This window comes from Felis catus, chromosome D1 (assembly GCF_018350175.1).
Source record: "Felis catus isolate Fca126 chromosome D1, F.catus_Fca126_mat1.0, whole genome shotgun sequence".
Taxonomy (NCBI): domain Eukaryota; kingdom Metazoa; phylum Chordata; class Mammalia; order Carnivora; family Felidae; genus Felis; species Felis catus.
In genome coordinates, this window is record NC_058377.1 from 113770669 (window position 1) to 113795260 (window position 24592).

The 24592-nt window shown below is 65.8% G+C and overlaps 1 long non-coding RNA gene across 1 annotated transcript; it reads left to right on the plus strand.

Annotated features, from left to right (window-relative positions):
* The first annotated feature begins 6597 nt into the window (after positions 1-6597).
* LOC109492247 lies at positions 6598-9140 on the plus strand. The gene is made up of 5 exons (XR_002146096.3): positions 6598-7863; positions 7959-8085; positions 8166-8285; positions 8362-8491; positions 8571-9140. It is a non-coding gene; the product is annotated as an uncharacterized LOC109492247 (long non-coding RNA).
* Positions 9141-24592: the final 15452 nt, after the last annotated feature.

Genomic DNA, 24592 nt, shown 5'->3' on the forward strand with positions numbered 1-24592 from the left:
CAGAGCCTCCAGGAGGAAGCAGTCCCGGGACACCCTGATACCTGGCTTGTGGCCTCCAGAACTGTGAGGGCACCGCCCAGTCTGTGGGGCTTCCTTACGGCAGCCCTAGGACACTAACACGGGGCCCAGACGGGCTGCCCCAGCCCAGCATCGTGTGCGCCCTCCCCAACCCCGCCAGGGGCGAGAGGAGGCAGAGGTGTTCCCCTCTGCACACACAGAGCGCCTGTCCTCACGTCCCCTGGGTCAGAAATCAGTCACGTGGCCTCACCTAGCTGCAAGGGAGGCTGATAAATGTAGCACTATAACAATATAGCATCCAGAAGCTTCTAGGCGGGACGGTTGGCAGTCTGTGGCATAGAGGCTAGAACAAACGTCTTGGGGTCCCCCCAAACAACCACCCGCCCCTCATCCCCGCTGCCCTTCACTCGGCACCGATGCCCTAGGAAGGCAGCAGGGCTGTGGCTCTGGGGGCACCTGCCCCCTCCCCCCGGGGAAGGCAGAGGACCGAGCTGAGGGTTCTGGGCACCGGGTTTTGAGCGTCAGGCAAGAAAGTTTGGGTTTTCCCGAAGGAGGCTCTTGCGTTTCCACGTGAAGTGTGCGGGCTCCAGGAGGCACGCAGAAAGCTGAGTTAGGGGTAAGGCCAGGATGCGGGGGAAGTGACTGCGGCGGCTGTACGGGCACCAGGGAACAGGGAGTGTCCGGGTGGCAGCTGAGGCCAAGGAGGGAAGGGTTACAAGCAGGAGCAGCAGGAGGCAAGAAGCTGGGAGAAGGTGCGCAGCGTCCCGGGGGCCCCGAGGCCCAGGCGGGCAGGGGTGTGTGCCCTTAGCGGACGGACTCTGCTTTGCGCCACTGCGTTGGCCCCTTCCTCCTGCCCGCTGCGGCATTCGGTGTGGCTTCCTCAGGGGTCTCCTGGGGGAAGAAGCTCGGACTGGCATCACACGGCCACGCAGGGGCCGACGTGAACAGCTGTGCTGTGCAGGGGCTGTTTAGGTGCTGGGGGGGTTCTCCCCAGGGAAATCGGGGTCTGAGCGGGATGGGACTGGAGGAGGCACAGTCAGGCCTCCTCAATGAGGGAGGCCACAGTGGCCAGGGGCAGATCCGGGAGCCTCGGCCAACCATAGTGAGAGGGAGGGACATATTTATGGAAACGTGTATGTATCTGGGAGGTTAGTACCTCAAGAAGGGTTAGCACCCAGGAGGGAGGCTGGCACCCAGGAGGGAGGCTGGCACCCAGGAGGGAGGCTGGTACCCAGATGGGAAGCTGGTACCCAGGAGGGAAGCTAGCACCCAGGGGGGAAGCTGGTACCCAGGAGGGAGGGTTCCTAGGGATAGGCTCTCACTGAGTCCTGCTGATGGATGTGGCCCTGGGGTTGGCAGATGGAGGGAGAGGTTAAGAAGACGGCCCAGCTCATGGAGGTAAAGTGATTGCTTCGCTACTGACAGGATTTGGGAGGTGAAGGAGTGTAAGTGTCAGGGTGATGAGGCTAGAATATTTTAATATTAATTTAAAATATTTAATATTAATTAAATATCAATATTAATTTAAAATATTTAATATTAATTAAATGTTAATATTAAATATAAAATATTTAATATTAATTTAAAATATTTTAATATTTTATCTTCTAAGTGATTTCTACACCCAACGTGGGGCTCGAACTCACAACCTCAAGATCAAGAGTCACATGTTCTGCCAACTGAGCCACCCGGGAGCCTGAGGAGACGCTTTTCTAAGAAAGGAACTCGGAGGGAAGCCAGGTGGGCGGAAATGGCTGCTGGGTTTGGGGCCCTGGAGCCACAGATGTAGGGGACCCTGCCAGCCCACTCGCCGGGGGTCCGTTAGTCCTTTGGCGAGAGTGTCCGAGGGTTTCCTGGGCTGGGAGTGAGGGGGGCACAGGCGCTGGGAGCGGCCGAGCGTGGGCAGAGGAGCGCGATTTAGGCTGTGCCCCTGCCCCCGGGGGGCCCGCACCCTCCACGGCCCCGCAGCCCGTGCCAGGCGCCACGGCCTCGGACGTCCCACGGCACGTGACGCGAGTTCATGGCCCCCTCTTGCAACTGCCATTCCCCTCCACACACCCTGTGCCACACCTGCCTCTCCCGGAGGACACACGCTTTCACCTCCCCTCCTGGCTCGGGTGATGCTCCTTGAGCTCTTACCCTGACTTATCCCAGCCCCGGGCAGGGCTTTCTACGTGTTTCCTTCCGGGCAGGGTGGCACATCTCCGACCCTTCCGTGGTCCAGGGCACCCTGAGGGATCATGGCCTTATTTCCTACTGAGCCTAAATGCAACCCTAAGCCCCTCACCCAGAGCCCCCGGAGCCATTCCCAGCTTATCAGGGAAGTCTGCAACATGAGCCACATTGCCAGCCCTGTACCTGCCAAGCCTCATCAAATGTGCCCCCTGTGAGCTCTGCTCGCCCCCAGACCCCTCCATCCAACACCCCATCCAATCACTCGCTCATAACCCACCCCTAAGCCTCTAGGCCCCCAATGTCACCAGCTAGCACTTCCCGCATGGGCTCCAGTGAGCACAGGCCTGGAAGGTGAACTTGCTCTGTGCAGGAGGATCCCTGGGGCTCTCCATCTTGCTCCCAGGGAGGCAGCGGTGAAGCAGAGGCAGCCACGAGGTACCTACCGGTCAAGCCTAGGAGGGTGGAGATGCCCACAGTGCGAGGGGCAAGAGGGTCGGGGGTGGGACGAGGTCTGTCCGCGGCAATCTGCCTCCTGGCCCAGCCACGTCTGCGGACTCTGGGCACCTGAGAGGGGACTCCAGGCGGTCCCGGTCCTGCTCCATGCGCGGGTCACAGCACCCAGCGACCCGTTGTCACTCTGGCCAGCAGGGATCAGATTGGCCCCAGGGTCCCCAAAGCTCAGCCCACAAAACTGAATCCTGGTGGTTCCTCCACTAGGAGATCCTGTCTGGCTGATGAGACCAGAGGCTGGTGTCAGGCTTCCCTCCCAACATTCTATTGATTTGCAAATGCACCATTGGCATGCAAATGGCCTGAGGTCATCAGCAAAGCTCCAAGTCCTCCCTGGGGAACCAGTGAACAAAAGAGGTGCCTATAGACCCCAAGAAAGCGCAGTCGGTACCTGAAGGGCCTCCAGACCCTGGAACCATGGCAAGTGGCCAGAGGAGCGGTCATGACGGCAGGACCCTGGGTCTGTCCAAGAGCCCATGTTCTGCTGGGACCTGGTTCCCGAGTCACCTGGGCCAAAGGGAAGGTGACAGCAAATGCTTGGAGGCACAGGGCCCCTGCCCTTGGGGAGGACATGGCTGGGAGCCCAGGAGACGGAAGTCCAGGGATAGGAGCCCGGGCCAGAAGGGTAACCCCCCTTTTGGAGCCTCCAGACACGCAGAGGTCCTGGGGGCTGCCTTGCTGAACACAGGATTTCTGGGTCTTCGTCCTGGGTCTTGGGCTGACCCCTGTAGCCCCTTCACATGCCGATGGGTGTTGAATTGGTTGTGGGTGACAGAAGCGGCCGCGAGGTGGCAGTGCTGACTCACACTTCACCGCCCGAGGCGACTGAGGCTGGGGTCCGCCCTCGCCACGTCCCGGGTCCCGGGTCCGCAGTGGTCCACGGGGGTCATCAAGGAGACGGGCACATGTCTGAGCCACGCCCGGCCACATCATCTGAGTTGCCCAAGGCCGAAAAGAAATTGGGGCGACAAGAAGGATAACTTGGGGGCAGTGAGGGATCCCCATGCCTGGGATGCCGCGGTGTCGGCTTCAGAAGGTGACCCTTCCTCCAGGTGCCTCCGGCAGCACAGGGCCCTGGGGGCTGCCTTGCCAGGAACAGGTGGATTTTAGGGTTCTCCCCCTTGCCTCGGGTGCCACCCCCAAGCTGATTGCATGCCCTGAACGGTGCCAAGCCCGCTTGTGGGTGTTGGAGTCAGCAGTGACCGCGAGGTGGCGGCACCAACGCACACATTACAGCAGTCACGGCAGAGGCTGTGGTCCACCCGCGATATGTCCCGGGTCCGCCCAGGCTGGATTCCGCAGTGGTCCACGAGGGTCATCAGGGAGATGGGGTGCTTGTCTGAGCCACGCCAGGTCAGGCCACGTCCGCGGTCCCTTAGCCGCGGGTCCCCTCGAAGCCACCGGTGCCGTGGAGGGGGACTCACATCACATCTCCCAGACACGGTGGTGACAGCACCTGCCGCCACCTTTGGCGCACCGGACCCCGCACACCGAGGCCACCAAAGACAGCCCCCCACCCCCTGGCTTTTTAATTGAGCTGGCTTCCGAGGAAACTCTCCCGGTCCCTCAGACCCCGGGCAACCAGGCATTAACATCCATTCAATTCCGGTGTTCAGATGCTAATGATCTGGGCTCGCGGCTGCCTCCCACCCGCTGGGGAGGTCATCCTGCGGAAGGTCCTGCTTCGGGAGGTCCTACCAGTCTCCTGAGCACAGCCACCAAAGTGGGGTGCGGCAGACACCCCAGCGTCCCGGAGGGGGTCATTAAAAGGTGGGGATACTGACGTGGTGACCGCGCTCTGGGGCCAGGGTGCAGGTCCCCACAAATGCGCCCTGGGATCGCGGCGGGTGTGGGGAGGTGCGTGTCCCGACCAGAGCGCACTCGGTCTGTCCTAGAGCCCACGTGCTGCTGAGAGCGGAATCCGAACCACACCCTAGGACCTGGTCCCGTATCAGCAAAGAGGGGATACTTGGGAATCAAAGGGTCCCTGCCCTCGGGTGACAAGAACTTGACGGGAAGCCCAAACTCTAGAGGGAAATGTGCCACCCTAGACCCGAGGCGGCACGGGATCCTGGGGCCCGAACGCAGGAGGATTTGGGGATCCCTCCTCACACGGGGGGCCGACCTCCAGGCTGGGTGCACTCTCTGGGTGGCCCTGAGCCCGTGGGGGCATGAAAACAGCAGTGACCGCGAGGTGGCGGCACAGACTCACATATCACTGCCCGCAGTGAGGCTGGGGTCCGCCCGCAGGGCGTCCCGGGTCCGCTCAGGCCTGATGCCGCGGCGGTCCACGAGGGTCATCAGGAAGACGGAGTGCTCGACTGAGCCACTCCATCTGTCACCCCCACCCGCGTGGTTGAATCTGGGGAGACGGGAGAGAATACGTGGGGGCCGTGAGGGATCGCCACACCCGGGATGCCGCGGAGTCCATCTCAGAGAGAGAGACCCTTCCCACCGGTGCCGCGGGCAGCAGGGGGTCCTGGGGGTTGGCTGCCTCGCCGAGTGCAGGAGGATTTCGGGGCCCTCTTGCCTTGTCTTGAGCCAAGCCCCACCGTCCCATCGCTCGCCCCTGCACCCCTGCACGGCGCTGAGTCGGTTGTGGGTGTGGATACCGCAACGGCCGCGAGGTGGCGGTGAGGACTCACATCTCCACCCGGAGGCTGCCGAGGCTGGGGTCTGCTTGTGGCGAAATGTGGGGGTCTGCCCCAGCCTAACTTGGGCGTCCATGCACGGCAAAGCCTGGCTTTTTCCCCCGCAGAAAAGCTGGGGGTTCGCTCATGACAAAGGCCCGGGTGTCAGGTTTGGAGGCGAGCATCCAGCACTTCACGGCGGCTCTGCCAGAGGACCGCCCCGAAGTGCGTGGACTCCAGCTTCTTTGCCTACGTGTGCTGCATCCCCGGCGCCAACCCCGTAGACTTGGCGGGTGGACCCGGTGCGCCGCGGGGCCCCGATACCCCCGGCAAGGCCAGAGTGGTCACCCCAGGGACAGGACGGACAAGGGTGTTGAGGGATCTTAAAGCTCTCAGGTCTTTGTTCGGTCCACACCCGCAGTGCGCAGGCGGGCGGGTGCGCAGGGTGCCGGGGCAGGACTAGGAGGCTACACAGCTGGTCACCAGAGCGCGCCTGTGAGCCACAAGACGGGAACGCGGGGCACCCCGACCGCAAAGGGAAGCCTTCCTTGCGGGAGACGCGATCCCCCCCAGTGTCAGATGGTACTGGGGCTGGGAATCGGCCACCGCCCTGGCCACTGGGACCCCTGGTGAGCCCCTGTCCTCCCCCCACCCGCCCCCCGCGACACACACACATGCCTCATGTGACTGCTCCCCGTGGACTCCCAGGACCCCAGGGGGAGCGTGGGGTCTCAGCCATGGTGGCGACTGAGGGTGACTCAGTCCTGCCCCAGCCTCCCCGAGCCCCCAGCCGGAGCCCCCGTCGGGAGCAGAGTGCGGGAGCCCAGCGGTGGCTGGGCGGGAGCAGCGTGCTTGGTCTGCCCCGAGGGGACCCGAGTGCTCCGACCCAAGGGGAGGGGGACGTTTGGGGACAATGCCAGTCCCTGTGTAGGCGATGCCAACAGAGGGGTGCGGAGAATGCCCTCTTTGGAGAATTCCGGGACGGGTGTGCTGGACCGGTCTGGGGCGGAGGCGGGCCTTGCGGCGGCCCCGAACACGGTCGCTGCTCCCATTGGCTGGCGGGGCAGGGGCGGGAATTCGGGGCGGGGCCACCCCAGTTAGAAAAAGCCCGGGCTAGGGCCGGCGAGCAGGGTGCGGGAGGGGGTGGTGGGTGGGGTGGGATGGGGGGGTTCGGGGGAAACTGGGGAAGCGGGGGAGCCGAGGGGTAACCAGGGAAGCGTGGGGTACTGGGGGCAACCAGGGGAAGATGGGGACGGGGTACAGGGAGGCTTGAGTGGGCCAAGGATCACCTTGGAAATCTGGGGTCTGGCAGGAGCGGCAGAAGGTTGGGGGGCTGGCTTGGGCAGGGCTGGAGGGCACCTGGCGGGAGTGTGGCGTGGGGTCCCAGGTGTCTTGGAGTACGGGTGACATCGGCATGGGATGGGCCCAAGCTGGGGGTGTAGAGGAAAGAGGGGGGAGCCAGACATTCATCCCGGTCAGTTTTGGTTTCAGGACGTGGCGGCTGGTGGACGAGGGGAGCTGGAGAGAGGTTCACCCGGGACCTGGGGCAGTGGGGCCGTATAGCCGGCAGCCGTGGGTAAGTGAGGACAGCGGTCTGTCGGCCAGGTGAGTCCCCTCCCCTCCCTGGGCCTTGCTCTGCTGGCCTTCTGCAAGAAGGGGGCTTCGGGGAGCAAGGGCCAGCGGGGAGAAGCGGCTGACCTCCCGGCAGAGCGGCAGGACGAAGGAGAGCGGTCAGCACAGGTGACATTGTCTCGGGGGGAGCTGAGACCGTGCGGGCTGGGGGGGGCCGCGTGCCCTTCCCAGGTAGAAAGAGCATTTCGAGAGAGCAGGCAGGAGATGAGGCAGGGCTGCCGGCAGGAGAGGTGACAGGTGGCTGTGGGGATCCAGCACGTGCGGGGTGGGGGGGGGGGGCACCAGGCCCGGGTCGGACAGGATGAGGTGGGGACTCAGGACGCAGCAGGGGTCCCCAGCCGCCACCACATCTCACCCACTGAGATTCATTTAGCAGCAGGTACAGGAGCGGCTCTGGCCAGGCCAGAGCTTCGAGGGCTGGGGAGCGGGAAAGAAGGGGCAGTGCGCGGGGTGTCCCGCAACAGGACGTCACCGGAGGGAGCGGCGGCCGCAGGTACCGGCTCCAGAGAGATTTCTGCAGCGAGGAGGCTGCTGCGGGCCCAGCCTGCGGACGCGCCGTTCCCACGTGGCACTGCGGCCCAGGGCCTGGCGCGGAGAGGGCCCACAGCGTACTTGGTGACACTGTATGCCTTCACCGCTCAGCCCCTGGGTCTGGCATGACAGACAGGACAGCACCAGGGGAGTCAAGGGCACTGGCGAGACCCGACTAGGCGAGGCGGGTGGGGTGGAGTGAATGAGAGCTCTGGTGGGGGGCCGGGGCGCAGGCAGGGGTGAAGGGCGGGAGCCTGGCGGCGAGTCCGCCGGGGCACTGGCCTCCGGAGCCCGTGGCCAAGGTGGGCCTCTGCGGGCGACGACGGAGCAGGGATCGGTGCCTCTGGACTCGGGACTGGAGACGAGGGTGAGTGCCCGCCGGCGTGCCCGACACCCCACCGTCCCCCCGCCCGCCCACCGCCTCTGCCCGCGGCTCAGCTGGCACCCCCTCCCCTTGCCCAGAGCCAGGTCTCCAGATCGGGTGACGTGCTGCTAGCCTCCGAAGGCCGGGCGCGAGGCTGCGCTCAGAGGGGCATGACATGGTCCGGTGTGACGGCGAGGACAGACGTGACGCCGTCCGGCCTTCCTGGTGAGCGTGGCTGTGAGGCTTGGCCCCCGCAGGCCGACCCACCCGCAGGGCGTCACCCCTGAGCGCTCTTGCTTCCCTAGACCATTCTAGGCTGGCGCCGCGGGGACCCGGAACACCCAAGGGCTCGTTCCTCTGCGCTCCTGAAGGAGCCGACACATGACTGCTGCTCTCTGGACCCCTAGAACCCTCAAAACGACAAGGTGAGGAGTCCCCGGCCAGCCGCGGGCAGCGGGCGCGGGCCAAGGAGCAGGGAACTCACCGTGTCCTGCCCCGCAGAAATGGTGCTACCCAGCTCACGCCTGGGCCTTGGAACTGGGACTTCTTCAAGTCCCCTCTAGCTCTGACTCAAGAATATGCTGCATTCTGGAACCACTACACTCCTTGACTCAGGAATCGGCTCTGGAAGGTGAGTGCGGGCACCCTTCCGGAAGCTTCCGGGGCCGCCCTGCCCGGTCCCCGCTCACACGTCCTGTCGCTCTCTGCAGGTCAAGCTACAGGAACGAGACCAGCCCGACAGCAAGACCGTCGGAAGCGAGCAGCACCCGCGGCGGCCGCCACCCCGCCTGGCGCCTCCGTCTCCGTGGCCACCCTGCCGTGGACAGGCGACCACCAACCAGCCTCCACGCCCCCACGCCCCTCACCCTCCTTCTCTTCTTCCTTTCCTCTGTGCTTTCGTTTCCTTTCTTTCCTTTCCCCTTTGCTCGGGACTCAAAGCCACCGTGACTCCGTTTCCCCGTCCCTCCCGAATTCAATTTGCACTAAGTCGTTTGCACTGGTTTGGAGTTCTGGGTCTGGCCTCGAGTCCCCGAGTGCGTGTGCAAGCAAGCTGCTGAGTGCCCGCACCGTGCCCAGCGCCCACCTGCCGTCCATCTCTGCCTGGGGGTGCCTGGGTGCGGCCGAGTGTGTGGGGCCCCACCCTCCCCTTGCCTAGTCTGGGAGCTCCAAACACCGAGCAAACCTTGAAGCATTCTGTTGTAGAGCAGCTCGCTCTGTGCCCCTCCCCGCCAGGGTTTCACCAGAAGCCCTGGACTCATCAATAAACTCAGTTACAGCAATTCGTCTCAGGGACTCTGGAATCCGAGCTGTTTGCCTGGGTGGGGGTGGGGGTGGCTCCGGCTGGGGGAGGTGGGCACGGAGAGGGTGGGGCACAGGATGGGGGGCATGAAAAAGCCATAGAGGGGGGCACAAGGAATGGGAAGGTCACACATGAGCAGGGGCACAGGGAGGGGGGTGTCACAGGGCAGGAGGGGCCACCGGGACGGGGGGGGCATCACAGGGCAGGAAGGGGCACAGGGATGGGGTGAGGCACACGGAAGGGGGGGCATAAGGGAGGCACACGGCCAAGAAGCGGTTATGGCCTAGGAGGAATGAGGGGGGGTGGATGAGGAGGGAGGGCAGGGAAGGGCATAGGACACAGGGAGGGGCCTGTGGGATGGGGTGACAGGGAATGGAGACATGGGGTGGGGCCCAGAGGGGAGAGGTGGGGGGGCAAGGGAGCCCTCAGCACGAGGGACAGGACGGCACAGAATCTCCCTAAGCCCCTGTCCCGCCACACAAACTGCCTGAGGGACGACACCCCTGGGCCTCCCTGGGCCCCTCTCCCCCCAGCCATCCGAGGAGAGCAGGCCTGACACGTGGGAGGGCAGAACTGGGGCCAGGCAGCTGCCCCAGGGAGGGGGGGGGGGCGGCGGAGCTGAGGCAGCCGAAAGGGGGAGAGGCAGAGGGGAGGTGACAGGTGAGGGACGAGACTGGGGACGTGTCCCACCGGGATCCATGGATCTGTGCCCTATTTGCAAGTGCAGCCCCCATGGGCTTGTGGCTGGCGTCCCTGCCCGAGACAGCCACTGGGTTGGGGACCCCAGGGCTGATACCCCTCTGCAGATGCTGGGAGCATGGGGGCGCAGCTGTGGGAAATGAGGCTGGGGTCCTCGGCCCGTTCCCCCTGCCCTCTCCAGCTGGCAGACCAGAGGCCAGAAGCCCCAGAACCCCACCCGGGCGCCTGGGCCCTTCCCCACGGGCTCACCTCCCAGGTTCCCCATTGTCCTCAAGTGTGTGTGTCCCCCTCTGGGGCCCCCGCCCCTCCCACCACACCGATACTGGGGACGAAGAGCTGGGCCCTTGGGACTCCCAGGCAGGTGGTCGCCAGGGAGCAAGGGTGACCGAGGGCCTCACACGGGGCCCCTTGGGTGTCCCCTGTCATTCCCCAGGGCCGCGGGCAGTGGCAGCGACAGACCGTCCGTCTCAGGCCCCCGGGCCGGTGAGATGAAGGAATCTTAGGCGTCAAGGGTTAGGTCTAAAATTGGCCTTTATTATCAGCGTGTTTCTCAGCTAGTGCTTCGAGAACCGGGGCCAGCTTCCTGGGGTGCTGGCTGGAGGGGCCCTGGGGATGGGAGAGGGCAGGGGTGCTCTGCAGAACACAGGGATCGTGGGTCCCAGCAAATGGTAGGCAATCCTCTGGTCCCCCAGGTCGGTGAGGCCGGTGGCCTCAGCCTGTCACTCGGGGCGGTGAGTCACAGCCACACTCTCACCCTGAGGCCCGCTTGGGAAATGGAGAGCATCTGGTCCGGAATGCGGGAGGGTGGGGTGGCCCCTTTCCACACCCTTCTGGGGGCCCCTAGTGCACAGACCTGACTCTGTCCCCCCAGGCCTGCCCCGCGGTGTGCCCATGCCCCTGTGCCCTCTGAACCCACAGGGTTCAGGCAGGGGCGACCCCAGGGCCAAGCAACCGGGAGGAGACCTGAGCGCGGGGAGGGCCGGGGGTCGGCAAGGACGGGAAAGGTGAGGGGCAGCCTGTCCCCCGAGGACTGGACGGAGGCCGCTGGGGCAGAAGCCACAGGCCAAGGCTCTGCAAACAGGTCATGAGCCCCAGCCTCGCCCAGGAACTGGGAAAACAGAGGTGGCCTCCCCCGCCCTGACAGAGCCCCTCCAGGGAACAGGGACGGCCAGGTTGGAATGTGTTTACCTTCGGCCCAACCCGATTTCCTGCTTTTTAGAGAAGGGGCTCACGGAGGCTGTCAGACAGGCTCCTGGCGCCCCCCACCACCCAGAGGCGCTTTCAAAATGCCCCCGCGCCCCGAGTTAAGTGAGTTAAGTGTCTCGCAGCAAACAGGGGCTTGAATTTCACTCCCAAGCCCGGCTCGGGGTGGGGGGCGGTGGGGGTGGGGGCCGGCCGGCTGCAGAGGTCCCGGAGGGGGTCTCTGGGAAGACTGAGGCCCGGGGCTCTGGCCGGTCCCCACCCCCGCTGGGCACCCAGCTCAAAGTGGCCGGGCGTCGTTACCCTGGACCCTCCCCCAGCTGCCCTCTGTGGAGGGTCTAGGCTAGCGAATCATCCGGCCTGGGGGAGACGGGACTTAACAAGAGTGTGTCCCCACGTGTCCCTGCGCACCACGTCCCCGTGTCCACGCGTGTGGGTCTGTGTGTCTGTACGTCTCTCGTGTCCCGTGTGGCCCTGTGTGCACCCAGTCCGGCGTCAAGCTGTGAGCTCTCGGGGTAGGCGGCCCGAAACGCCTCCCCGTCCTGGGCCGTGAGCGAGAGCCCCTGCTTGGGGCGCTGAAGGTAGGCCTGTCCTACTTGGGGCGCTCTGTGGGGTCTGCCGGCCTCTGTGTGGCCTAGCCCCGTGTGGGGGCCAGCGTCCCTGGAGGGTGGACATCTGAGCCCGGCTGTGTGTGTCCTGTGCCTTTGTGTGAGTTTGCGTCTCGGCCTGGATTTAATGACCCAAGAGCCCACTTTCAGGCAGGGATTACGGACAGCTGGGGGGCGGGGTGGAGTCAGGACACTTGTTAGACCACTGAATGGGGACAGAAAAAATTCCAACAATACAAAGGAAATGAACTCCCTTGAACAGGCCTAACACGACACTTGGGGTCTCACTACAATACACCCTGGGAAGTCAAAAAAAAAAACCCCCACACACAGAGTTGGGCCCCGTGGAGGCTGCTCCCTTGCCCTCACCCCAGGCTCCAGGGAAGACAAGTGTTCTCCCTGTCCCCAGGGCTGGGTGGTGTCTGAGCACAGGGGCGGGGGGCTTCGGCCCCGGCAGGAGACCCCACGCGGCCTGGCCGACAAAGGGGCCAGGGGCCTCCTCAGACACCGGTCACCGCAGAGACCCCGACTGGAACGGTGTCCTCCTGCCTGCTCTCTACCCCCTCCTGTTTTCGGGGGGTGTGTGTGTGTGTGTGCGCGCCTGCGTGTACCTGAGAAGCCCCAGAGATGGTGTGACCTGCAAGGTTGGGGTGGAAGGTTCTGGAAGGAGCACGGCCTGTCCGGCCTCCCCCGAGGCTTCGGTCTCCACACGGCCAGGGCCGTCCCCGCCTCGCCTCCTCTCCCTCGCTTGCTCCTTCCCTCCCTTCTCTGCACCTGGTGACGCCGTTGGCCCCTTTCCAGGGGTGAGGGGAACGAGTGGGGGCCCCTTCCTGGAAGTCCACCTGCATGCAGGCCGGCCTGCTGGGAAGGGGCCTGCTCCTCGGCGGCCCCCACCGCCCCGGAGCCATTTCCTGGAAGCGGTCACTGTGGATATTCTGTTCCTTGTCAGCACTGTGCTAGCATAAAGCAGACAGCGAGCTCCTTGTCCTCCGGGAGCCCGTGCTCCCTCACCGAACACCTGGCCGGACACAGGCGGGCAGCCGGGTCCTTGGGGGGCGGCGCGGGCCTGGGGCCGGACCAGTAAACAAACATGGGCGCCAGGCGCGGGGGGGGGCCCTCGTCCCTGCCCCTGGCCAGAGCTTGCACACGCCAGCTCGTGCCAAGGCCCGTCGGGTGCCTGTCCTGCGGGGCCGGGAGGCAGCTGAGAAGGGCTGGGGGGCACGTGCAGACCCTCAGGTGGCCCGCGCTCTGCAGAGACCCATCCACTGGGGTGGGAGTCTCAGCGGGAGAGCCCGAGGGGCAGGCGCCCCACGGGGAGATGGGGAGGGCCCAGGGGATGGGGGAATAAGGAGTCGGAGCATCTGCCTTGAGCCGGGTGGGAAGACAGGCTCCCAGGGGCTTTGAGGGTGGGGGTGACAGGTGGGCAGCAGTGTTTGGAGCCCGTGGGTCTGGTCTGCAGCCCAGGGGGCGGGGAGGAGGAAGGCAGGGACTTTCTCAAGTCAGGGATGGGAGAGATAAGGACAGACCGCCTTCTGCACTGATGGAGCCCTGACGTGGGGGCACGGGGACCAGCCCGGGCCCCGGGGATCTGTGCACAGGGCAGGGCCGCAGCTCGGATGCTCCCAGGAGCTGGCCCAGGGTCTGGCCTTGGGGAACCATGACCGCTAGGGGCCGCGGAGGAGGAAGGCATGGCTCTGGGGTAAAGGGGGGGGGCGGGACTTTGGGGGCCACATGTCCGGGGGGAGAGCACAGGCCAGGCACGAGGCCTCCTTCCACCCCTGCCCTCCTCTCCCTGTCCCTGCCTTTCACGTGCAGGCAGTGGTTTGGGTGGGACGTGCAGTAGGGGCCCAGGGGGAAGGCAGGGGCCCCTTGGGTTTATTCAGGTGGCTTTCAGATCACGCCCCGTGCGTGGCGGGGCCCACGGCACGCAGAGCAGCACACACAGAGCCCCCCCCACCACCAGGGGCTCCCCATTGGTCGGCAGTGACATCACCCCTGTGTCAACAGAGTCCGGCCTTTGGGGTTTATGGAGCAGGACCGACCTGCTGGGCCTCCGCCCTGCGCCCCACCCCCGGCCCACACACTGGCCCACTGTTCTGGGGTCTGGGGTGGGGGGGAGGTCGGGCCACAGCGTCCTGGCACGGTTTGCTCCTCCACCCGCCCTGGAGTCCCCGCGTCCCCCCCAGAAAGCGTGGGGGGCCACGGGCCTGGCCTCCACCTCCTGGTCCCTCCGGGAGAGGTCTGGAGGCCCTGGGGTGCAGGCGTGTGGCTTTGGGGGGCACAGCACAGCCTCTGTGGAGCCTCTCGGGCTGAGCGCTGTGGAGGGGCCACTAGTGGGGCCAGCCCCCAAGACCTCGGCAAAGGCAGAGGGGCTCCCCGTACTGCCCCTAAGCTCGTGCTCACTGTCATCCCGGGACCGCGGGGCAGGACGGGACGAGCCCCCTGGAGCAGGGCCGCCCTTGCCAGGTCTCCTGTGTCCTGCTCCTGGAGCAGACCCCCACAAACCTCCATCTCCAGGAGGGCGGTGGGAGGTCCCAGACGAGGCCAGGGCAGGGCTTCGGGATAAACAGGGTGGGCTCCCCTCCACACCCCTGCTGCCACACCACCACGGGGCCTGTTGCCACCCTGAGGTCACTGCCTCTTTCCAAGAGGTTTCTGGGGCCCAGTTGGGGGATGTGTCGGCCTAGAACAGCAAAGGAAGCCCGGCAGGAGTGTCTGGGGGCAGGGGGTGTCCCCAGGAGGGAATGGAGACCCTCCGAGGGGCCTGGCAGGCCTCAGGGCGTCTGGAGAGGCCTCGGTCCTAGAGCTCTGGTGGGTGGGAAGATAGAGGGTGGGGAGGGGAGAAGGAAGGAGGGGGAGGGGTCCACTGCCCTTTGCCCTGTTTTCCATTGCTAGCTTCCTGTTCATCGAGCTCTGTTACCAAGGAAGGGGGGGGGGGGGTGACAGAGGAGGGTCCCTGTTGGCTGTCCCCTTAGTTGCCTGTATCCTGCCCCCTCCCTACGGCCCTTTGGGGGCTGACCCCTTGCTCAGGCCTTGCACCCCAGCCCCTGCCGGTCTGTTCATCCCATCACCGGCCCCCACAGGTGGTCTCGCTGGTCCGAGCTGCAGCCTAGGTCTGTCCCCACCCCCGGAGGGTGAAGTTTCCTTCCCGGAGCCACAGGCCTGGAGCCTCCAGTCCCCATTGCCCCCCATCCGAGGGTGAATGACCTCACCCTAGGACGTGGGGCAGAGGGCATGTGTGCCAAGAGTGGCCCCCAAGGGACACGTGGCTATTTGCAGTTCGGGAGGCGGCAGAGATAAAGCCACTGTTTTCCCAGCGGGCACAGAGCCAGAGGGGGCCGAGGGGCAGCCTGGGGTCAAGGTCAGGCCGCTGCCTCGGGCCCCCCTCCCAGGCTATTGTCTGCCCCCCATCCCTTCTGCATGGAGCACGGGAGGAAGGGCGGAGATGGTTGCACGGCGGCCCCCACCCCCACGGACCCTGTGCCGCGGAGGCACGGGCTCAGCAGCCCCCTTCCTGAGAGGGTCCCACATGTGCGATCCCGCCGTAAGACAACCTAATTAAGGCCAAATTTCACGGGCCCTGTGAGTTGGGTGGGCATGGCCCCCGCGGAGGGGCTGCCAGCTGAAGACAGTGCGCGGATGTCAGTGACAGGCGGAAGGAGGGTGGCAGGCGCTGGAACAATGGGCTTAAGGGCTCACATTATACGCATGTCACGGGCAAGTGCTTGCGGGGACTGTGGGGGCTGGGTGGGAAGGGAAGGACATCTGGACGGGATCCGGAGGAAATGGAGCTCAGACGTCCCACGCCTGCCCACCCCGAGCCACCGTGGGCACGGCGGGGGCGGCCCAAGGGGCCCCCAGACTTCCTGTTCTGAGCTGGGTGCCGAGCCCCACGTCCAGCCCGGGCTGGGTCTTCCCTGGGGTCAGATAGGAAGAGGCTGGCTGGAGAGCCATGGCCGCCCAGCCCAGAGTGATCCCACGGGTCAGCACGGGGCCCCAGACATCCCCGCTCCCCCGCCATCCTTCATGAAGCTGTCACCCAAGAACGCGCTCCAGACGTGCACTCCTTCTGGCTCAGGCCCCAAGCAGGCTCCAGGCTCCCCCTGCCCCCAACGCCCCTTGTGCACACCCTCGGTCCATCTGCAAAGGCTGGCCCGTGGTCCCCAATTCCTTCTGCCCACACGACCCTGCTGTGCCCTCCTCTCTGGCCCGGGGCCGTGGCCGCACCCTAAGGAGGCACGCAGGCGTGCGCACGACCGTCCTGACCTTTCCCCAAACACCCAGGCAGCCCCCCTCCGTGCGCCCAGGGCGTCTTGGAAAGGGTGCCCCACAGATCCGGCCAGCCAGCACTCTCTGGGTTCTGCTATCCGTGCTCCAGAGAAGGCGGCCCGATCCGTCATGGCCGACAGCAAATGGCCCATCACTTCCAAGGTGACAGCAGGGTCTCCACGGATGGCCAGGGCTCCCACGACTCTGGGGGCAGGCATGCATCTCAAAAGGGCCTGGAAGCCCTACCTCCCCACAAAGAGCAGTGGAGCGGGGCTGGCCAGCCTGGCCGCCTCCCCAAGAACCCTTCGCGCAAAGAGAAAATGGGGAGGGGGCTGAAGGAAGGAGAGGCCTTCAGGGGCCAAGCGGAAGGTCCTGGAAAGAGTGATTCCCCCGGAAAGGCCTTGCAGCTGACCCCGGCCCCGTGGGCCCAGCTCCTGGAAGACCGAAGCTGACCGCCTGCTGGCCAGTCTGGGTGCAAGTGCTGATGTGGCCTGTCGTCCTCCCCGCCACGGCTCCCCTGTCATTCCCCGCCCCCCACCGCTCCCCTGGCCCCTAGCCCCTGTGACCCACCACACGCAGATCCCCGCTGGGGTTCGTTTGGACACTAGGCTGACCACCGTCCCAGGGAGCAGGAGCGGCCAGCCTGCCCCTGGGGGAGCGACCATCTGGCCCAGCCCGGGGCCTCTAGTCCTCCTGGCTTCTGGTCATTCCAGACTGGGGGAGCCCCAGGAGACACTGCCAAGCGGCCCTGGACGTGAGGGGGCGTGAGCGGGGTGCTCTGGCCTCCAGGTGCCAGGAGCGGGGTGTGTTGTGCCCTCGGGGTCCCCTCCACCAGAAGTACCGGGGCTGTGACAGCAGGGAGGACTCAGAGAGACACGTCTCTAATACAATTGATGTTTTGGTGACAACCGTGGTCCGCTCAGCCACCCGCTTGCTCGGGGGCTCCAGGCACCTGGCCCGAATGGGTCCTTTGTCCTCACGATGACACACAAGGGGGTGCCCTCAACACATGCATTCTGCAGATGAGGGGACGGAGGCAGACAGGTGGCGGGGTATTCCTGAGCTCCTGTAGCCGCTAACGGGCCACTCCAGGATGCTGGCTCCCACCCCACGTGACACCCTCTGTGTGTGCTCACGCATAAGGCCACACAACCCACCCGCCACAGGGGGGTCGTGCACCGGTGAGAAGACAGCCCTAGAGTGTGAGGGTCAGGCTGTGGGGCAGGCACAAAACAGCAGAAGGAACTTTCTGGAAGGCGAAAGGCTTCTCCAGCTGAACCTGCCGAGGAGGGCAGGCCTAGCTGTCTAATCCCACCTCCCGCCACCCACTCCCCAGCCCAGGCAGAGAGGGGCCTCGTGTGTGGGCTCTGGGCTGCACCCCTTGGGCAAAGTCCTGGGACACTGACCTCGGAGCTCAAACAAGGCCGGTGGGGCTGGGCCCCCCTGAGGGCCCGGGGGTCAGGGTCAGCGAACACTGAATGGGGAAAAGGGCACTGTGCCTGCCCCGGGGGTGAGTCCTTCGTGCCGTGTCTGGCTGCAAGGGTCCCCTTGGTTGGGGAGAGGGCCCCTCCTACTGCCTGCTCCCCACAACACCTACCAGTCTTTACAATGTGGTGGCGTAGACGTCCTGTGTGGGGACAGGGGTCCTCTGTCCCGTGCCACACACCCCCAGGGAGACTCTTTCTCTCTGAAGGGGACCCAGCCCTTGAAGGCATCTCAGGGATGTGGATAAGCAGGCTGTGCGTGCAAGCCCTTCCTTCTAAGCGGGGTGGGGGGCGTGCTCCCAGGTTCCTGTCCCCCACAGGGGTGGGGGTTCCCGCGAGGCCTCAGGTGGAGGGCAGGCCGAGGCAGGACACAAAGTGTCAGGTATTCTGTCTCCACGTGGCCCCCCGGGGCCACGGACTCCACCATGAAAAATGCCGCTGTGGGCGCCTCCCCAGGGTGGAGTCTGGCGGCAGGGAAGAGCCTCAAAGCCAGCCGCGGCCAGGTCAAGAGAAGGGGTGTGTGGGGCCGGTGGGGCAACCTCATCTGGGGTTCTGAACGCTTCTCAGGGCCACCACCAGAGTGCTAAGCCTCTGGTCCCTGCCTGCGGCTTGCCTGCGAGCAGGGCTCCGTGTGCAGGCGGGACCGAGCTCCTCTGTCCACATCGTCGCCCCCACAGTGGCCATGGGCACGGATGCCCGTGGGAAGGATGCGGCTGGGTGTTGTTCCAAGAGGACATAGAGGCCTCAGCCCAAGGGCTGTAGGGGTGTGAGGCCCTGAAGCCCGGTTCCAGGCCTCCAGCAGGGCCAGGGAGGGGGGTGCCCCCGTCCCCTTCATTGCAAAGAGCAGAGGTGGGAGGAGGAGGGGCCTTGGCCCCCGCAGAGCCCCAGGCGCGCAGGAGAAATACCGGGGAGAGGTGGGACCAGGGACCCCCAGACACCCCCAGACATCCCTGGGGGGTGAGGCCCCTCTGGACCTGGTGCTGCGCTGGGGACAGGGCCACCTGCTGAAGGAGGGCCACCTCTCAGACCTCAAGCCGCCCAGGCTGCAATTTGCCCGGCTCGGCGTGGCAAGGGGGCTGCCCGGCCTCCAGAGCTGAGCGGCCCGGTGGCTGCGCTGAGCCCGCTCGGGGAGGTCAGAGGCCGCTCGGGCTGTGAGACCCCGGGCGCTGCCTGCCCACCGCTCCCTGGGGATCCAGGGCAATCAGAAAAGCGCCAGCAACAGTGTTTATTTTCAAATGACATTTTTTAAGAAAAACAGCCTCCCCCAAATGCTTGACCCTGAGTCTGGAATGTGGAGCTGCAAACAGCTGTCCCCTCCCCAGACCCTGCACAGCTCCCTGGTTGTGGGTAGGGGGCTGGGGGGTGGATCCTGGGGGACACTGGCCATTCACGCTCAGGGCACGGAACCTGGATCTGGGCTCTGCTCCTGGTCTCGCCGTGTCCCCCGCGGGACGCTGACACCCCCTAGCAGCAGGCGGGACCTGTCACCCCAGGCTTGGGGTCCTCGGACATTTGCTCCCGTGTGGCTCCTGCGTGGCTCCTGCGTGGCAGCCCCGTGCTTCTGCTCCCACTGGGGTCCCAACCTGTGTCCCCCCTCGGCCTGCAGCCTGCCCATACGTCTCCACCCTCCTCGGAGCCCCCACCTCCGGGAAGCCCTCCAAGGAGCTCAGCAGGGTCTGCTCCTGCAGGGTGGCGGGCAAGCCCCCACCCCCACCCTGCCCACAGTGAGGGGCCGTGCCTTCTTGCCCACAGGCAGAGGCTGGATCGGTGGGTGGTGTCACTGGAGAGTCCCTGGGGGAGCTCTGGGGCCCCCGCCCCAGATGATTTCCGGAGCCTGTCCCCTGCCACGTGCCCATTGGCCCTTGATCCTCCCCTGTGGCCCCTGCCCACAGCTGGGTGGCTGGTCAGAAGGCTGACTGGGCCGCAGGGAGTCCGCGAGATGATCTGGGGCCGACCCGGCCCAGGAACCTGCTTTCCAAATGTCACCTCAACTTTCCTCTCCTGCCCCTGGGGTGTCCCTGCCCTTCCTGGAGGAGGCCCTCGTGTGCCCACCGCCAGGGGAGGTGCAGGGACCCCCTACTCAGGTCCTCTCACCCGCCTGTCAGCCCCTCGCTGCCGTGCACCTGGTGCCTGGTGCAGAAGAGCTTCCCCTTCCCCCTCCCTCTGAGGGGACAGGCCTGGGGTCCCTGACGGCCTGCTGCAGAGGGGAGGAGGCGCCACGGCTCTGCCCCCGAAACCCTGTGGCTTCCTGTTTCGCAGCCCACAAAGCACTAAAGGCCGGCAGGTCCTGGGACATCAAAGGCCCGGGGAAGCTCATTGTATTGAATTAAGTGTAAATGAACCAGAGGCATGTGGCTTACATTTCCCACAATTAGGCCTGTTCTGGGAGGGTTCCCAAGATGAGGATGGGCAGGAAGGGAACGGCCCCCACCTCTGCCCCTTGCCCCTGAGGGGCCAGCGGGAAGCCCAGGTTGGGGCGTAAAGAAGTCCCTGGAAGAGGACCCCACTTTGATCCCCAAAGAGAGTGGACCAAGGGCCAGAACTTGGGTTGGGCCGGCGCTGCCCACACTCTGGGCCCCTCTGCCTGCCAGGCGGGCAGCCCTAAATGCTCGCCGGGCCCAGTGCCCTTGGGGTCCGGGGTGGCCTCCAGGACCCTCTCGTGTTGAGTTTCGCTGCCCTGCGTCGAAGGGCAGTGGCCGTGCCGAAGGGCACCCAGCCTCCCGTGCGCCCAGCACCCGCGGACCGCCCCGGGCACGTCTAGGGACAAAGCCAGGAGCCCCAGCCTCCTGGGCCCTCGGCCCCCAAAGAGTCTTGTTAGGTGGGAGTGGGGGGCGGGGTGTAAGGCAGCTACAAACAGACCCTCTGCCCGCCATCCCCCGCCCCCGCCCGTGGGTGCCGACTGCTTCTCGGTGGTGGGAGTGCCGGGTGTCACCACATCCCCAGGCCCCACGGAGGAGGCTCCAGGTTGGAGTGAGCCCGGGGGTGGGGGGGAGGTGGGGGAGAGCGAGGAGGCCCAGAAGTCAATGACCCAGGGGATTATCTTCTTGGGTCTCTGCACACAGTGTCTCATCTGCAAAGTTGGCTGAGCAGACGCCAGGACCCAAGGGTCGAGGAGATGTGATAGGCGCCCCCCGCCCCACGGCCCCCTGGCTCCCCATGTCTGCCAAGCCCTGCTTTCCGGGTCAAAATCCAGCTCTTTGGGGCCCGATGTCCAGGGGGCCTCGTGGTCCCAGCACCCTGCCCACGCCCCCCCTGAGCACCCTAGCTCGGCCGAGGGCCGCTCCCTGTCCCCCCGGGGACAGCTCCCCTCGCAGTGTCCCCGAGTCCCGGGGACCCCTCTCTCCCCTTGGATCAGAGCCCCCCTGTGTGGGCAAAAGGATTTTCTGCTTCTTTCTGCTGAGGATCAGCCTGGTCCTGGTGGGGACAGCTGTAATCTCGTCATCCTGAAGTTACGCCTTGGCTGGGCCGGGCATGACTTGGTCTACCTTAGGTCACCAAAGCCCTGGGAGCCTTGCTCGGTCCACTTGGGGGAGGGACGCCTCCCTCGGGAAGGCCCTGAGACACCAGAGAGGGGGCGGGGAGGGGGGTTGGGGCCGGAAGGCGAAGCCGTGCAGGGCAGGCTGGGGTGGGAGGGAGGGGCGGCGTGGGGGTGGAGGAGGCGCCCCGAGCCCCCCTCGGCCCCTCCGAGCAGCTGCTCGGCTTATCCGGGCCCATTCCCCCTGGTGTGAGTGTCCACCATAATCAATCATGGAGGGCTTAGCCCAGGGGGCCGGGGCAGACCTGTCAACCAGCTCCAAGCGGCAGGGACAGCTGCTGTTCCAGAGGGTTCCCAGGGGCCAGACCCACCAGACAGCAGCCTCGGCCCCCTCCTCCAAGGGGCGCCCCCGCAGAGGACCCAGACTGCAGGGACAGAGGGACGAGGCCCCGGTGCCCAGGGTGAGACGGGAGACGGGGACCGTGTAACGAGGCCGTGGGCTCCTGCCTTGGGCTCCAGAGGGGCCACCACCCGATGAGCTCGGTACATCGTGGACCCCCAGCCTCCTGCCTGGTGCAGCGAGGGCTGGAGCCTGGACCCCCAGCAGCCTGGGGTCGAAGGTCTTTGCCTACATGTGGAAGGAGGGTGGGCTGACTGATGGGGACAGCTGCCCGCCCGGCCTCTCCACCGGACAGGGCTCCCTTGTCACGCTGGGCCCCCGGCGGCCCCATCCGTCACGGCCCACCCAGGCCCCCAAGTCCATCCTGCTATTCCGCTAATCCTCCCGCCGGCTTCTTCCCAACACTCGGGGCGGTTGGATGCATTTTCCAAATTCCCGGGCACCGCTCCTTCCTCCTCAAATTCCTCACCCCTCGCCCCATCCCCGCCATGGGAAAAGGCCGCCACAGCCCGGACACAGGCTCTGTCTTGGGCCGCACGGGGGAGGAGCAGCTGGCCGGCCGGCAGCTGTGAGGTGTGGGGGTGCCAAGGAGAAGAGCCCAGATTAGGGGGGCGTCATGGGAAAGCTGCAAGGGAATGCTACCCAGAGCCCCTCCCGCTGGCAGCCCCATTCCGCCCCCTCTGTGGAGAGAGGCAGATGGGGCTCCCGGCCGGGGCCATTGCGTCCCGCTAGCCACGGGCTCTGCCCGGGACGTGCACCTGCCTGGGCTGCGTACCTGGCTCCAAGCACGGGTACCAGCTCACCCAGCCCTGGCACCTGCTCACTGGGACGTGCGGAGCTCCACGGAGGGGGAGGGGCTTCCCGCAGGGCACGGCTTCCTGCTGGAAGGGGCCCGAGTGTGGGCTGCCGGCGGGAGAGGGGCTGGGTGGCCCCAGCCAGGTGTGCACAGGGCAGGCGCCCGTCAGCGCAATCTGGGACCCCCGGGTCCTTGACGTGCCCAGGAGGCTCAGAGGACGGATTGTCCCCGGGCACGGCCGGGGTGTAGCCAGCGTGGCCACAGGGTGACGGGCCCTGCAGACAACGGGCAGGTTTCCTGTGGGGGATACTGACTGTCCACCCCGGGCCTCCTCTTGAACATCCCTGGGGCTCCTTTGGTCTCTGTCTGTTCAGAATGGTGCAAGAAGCCCTTTGTCGCTGGGCGGCAGCCGGCGTGGGCTGCACGGATGCTCACATGGTCGGGGGGTGGGGGCAGCGGGCCCTCTGCGGGTCTTGAGCTGGGCCCCCCCGAGGCTGGCGGGCCTGCCCTCGTGTGGTGCCGGCCCTGGACATTCTTCAGCAGGCAAGTTCTCTTCCAATTTTTCCATCCCCTTTTCATGATAAAAATCGGAATTCTTTCTCTTGTCGGCTGAGATGGAATCCCAATGCGCTGAGGCCCCAGGCGTCCACCTGAGTTGATTGAAGCTGGCCGCGGCCTCCTTCCTGGGCCTCGTTGCCCTGAGCGTCCATCTCATGCGCGCCAGGCTGTCTCCAGGCTGTGTGCACAGAGGGCCTTCTCCCCCTGCCCTGATTCCTTCTGTGGGCCACCCACCCCCCAGGCCGGCCCGGCCAGTTCTGGTGCTTCCCCGTGACACGTGCCCCGAGGCTCACCCACAGCCACAGCCTGGGCCAAAGCTCACCGGTCCGCAGAGTCGAGTGGGGGAGCAATGGAGGGCAAGGGCTGGGACAGCGAGGGGTCAGGGTGGGAGAACAGGAGGGATGGGGCTGGGCAGGCAGCTGAGGAACCACAGGAGCCCAGCCGGCAGGACACCTTCCCAACTGGGGATGCTGCCTGGGGGTGTGAGTGGAAGATTGGACACCCCATCCCTGTGACCGCTGGTGCTCCCATCCCCGTGACTGTAGGTGCTCCCAACCCTGTGACCACTGGTGCTCCCATCCCCGTGACTGTAGGTGCTCCCCATCCCCGTGACTGCTGGTGCTCCCATCCCCGTGACTGCAGCTGCTCCCCATCCCCGTGACCATAGGTGCTCCCCAGCCAACCCCTTCCTAGAGCACCTGGTTTATTGTAAAATTTCACGTGGCAGAATCGGCCACGCTCACCGCTGTAAGGGGGCAGTGCCGTGGCACCCAGCGCATTCACGTGGCTGGGCGGCACCTCCCGCCTCCCCAGAGCCCTTTGTCTTCCCAAGCGGAAGCTCCTAGGACACGCCTGGCCTGCTCAACCCTCACCCCGGGGGGCAGACAGGCAAAGAGGCAGCTCCGTGTCACGGAGGAGCCATCTGAGACACAGAGATGTCGGCCAGTCTCCCCGAGGTCCCACAGAAAGTGGGTGGCAGAAGGGCACCCGCTGCGTGGACAGACGGGGGACACAGCAGACCACTAAGCCGACCGCCGGCTGGACGAGGCCCTGGCCCGGCCACCTCCCTGCTGGCCAGAGGGTTGGCCGAGCAGCCCTGACAGCCAAGGGGGGCTCACCTTCCAGCCTCCGGTTGTCTGTTAGCTGCTCCTGGGTGCGAGGGGGCCCTGCCCCCAGCGAGGGTCCAGGCTAGACCGGGGCACCTGGGCCTCATTATCCTCAAGCTGGGGTCTGAGCACCGTGCAGGGGGGCAAAGGGCTGCCCGCCCCTACCCCTCCAAGCCAGCACTTTGGGGCCTTGGCCAGAGTGGAGCTGAGCCAGGCTCCCCCCCGAGCCCGAAGGGGCACTTGTGGGAGGCTCGGCCCGACAGGAGGGTAGGCTGCAAGGATGGGGGTGGAGGCCACGTCCGGGTCCTGTCTCGACACTGTGGGGTCTCTCTGTCCTCCCCTGCTGTGACCTGGCCACCGTCAGTGCCCTGTTGCTGACAGGTGGGGGAGATCAGACCATCTTTCCCACCGGCCCCATCCTGGGAAGGACCCTCCTGGCTGCCTCCCCCCACCATCTCCCCGAACCCCGGGAAGCCTCCAGCACACGATGCAGCCGGCAGGTTGCCGAGGGGACCCTGGAGAAGGCAGCCATGGCCTGGCATCCCCAAGGTGCCCCAGATCCCAGCTCTGCAGCTGCAGGAGGCTCGGGGGTCCCCAGGGACCCCCTCAAAGTGCATTCCAGCAAACACCTTCAGGTTACAGGGGGCCCACTGGGCCAGTGCAGGAAGGGGGTCACCATCTGGGGTTGGGCCCCTAGCATGGGCCAGAGCGAGCCTCGGGGCTCCTGCCCCACATGGAGCAGAGGTCTTGAGGGAGGATGCTCAGGGCTGGGCTTGGGGACAGAAGCCGGGGGCCCTGGACCGGCTCGAGCGCCAGTGCAGAGGGCTCCCCGCGCAC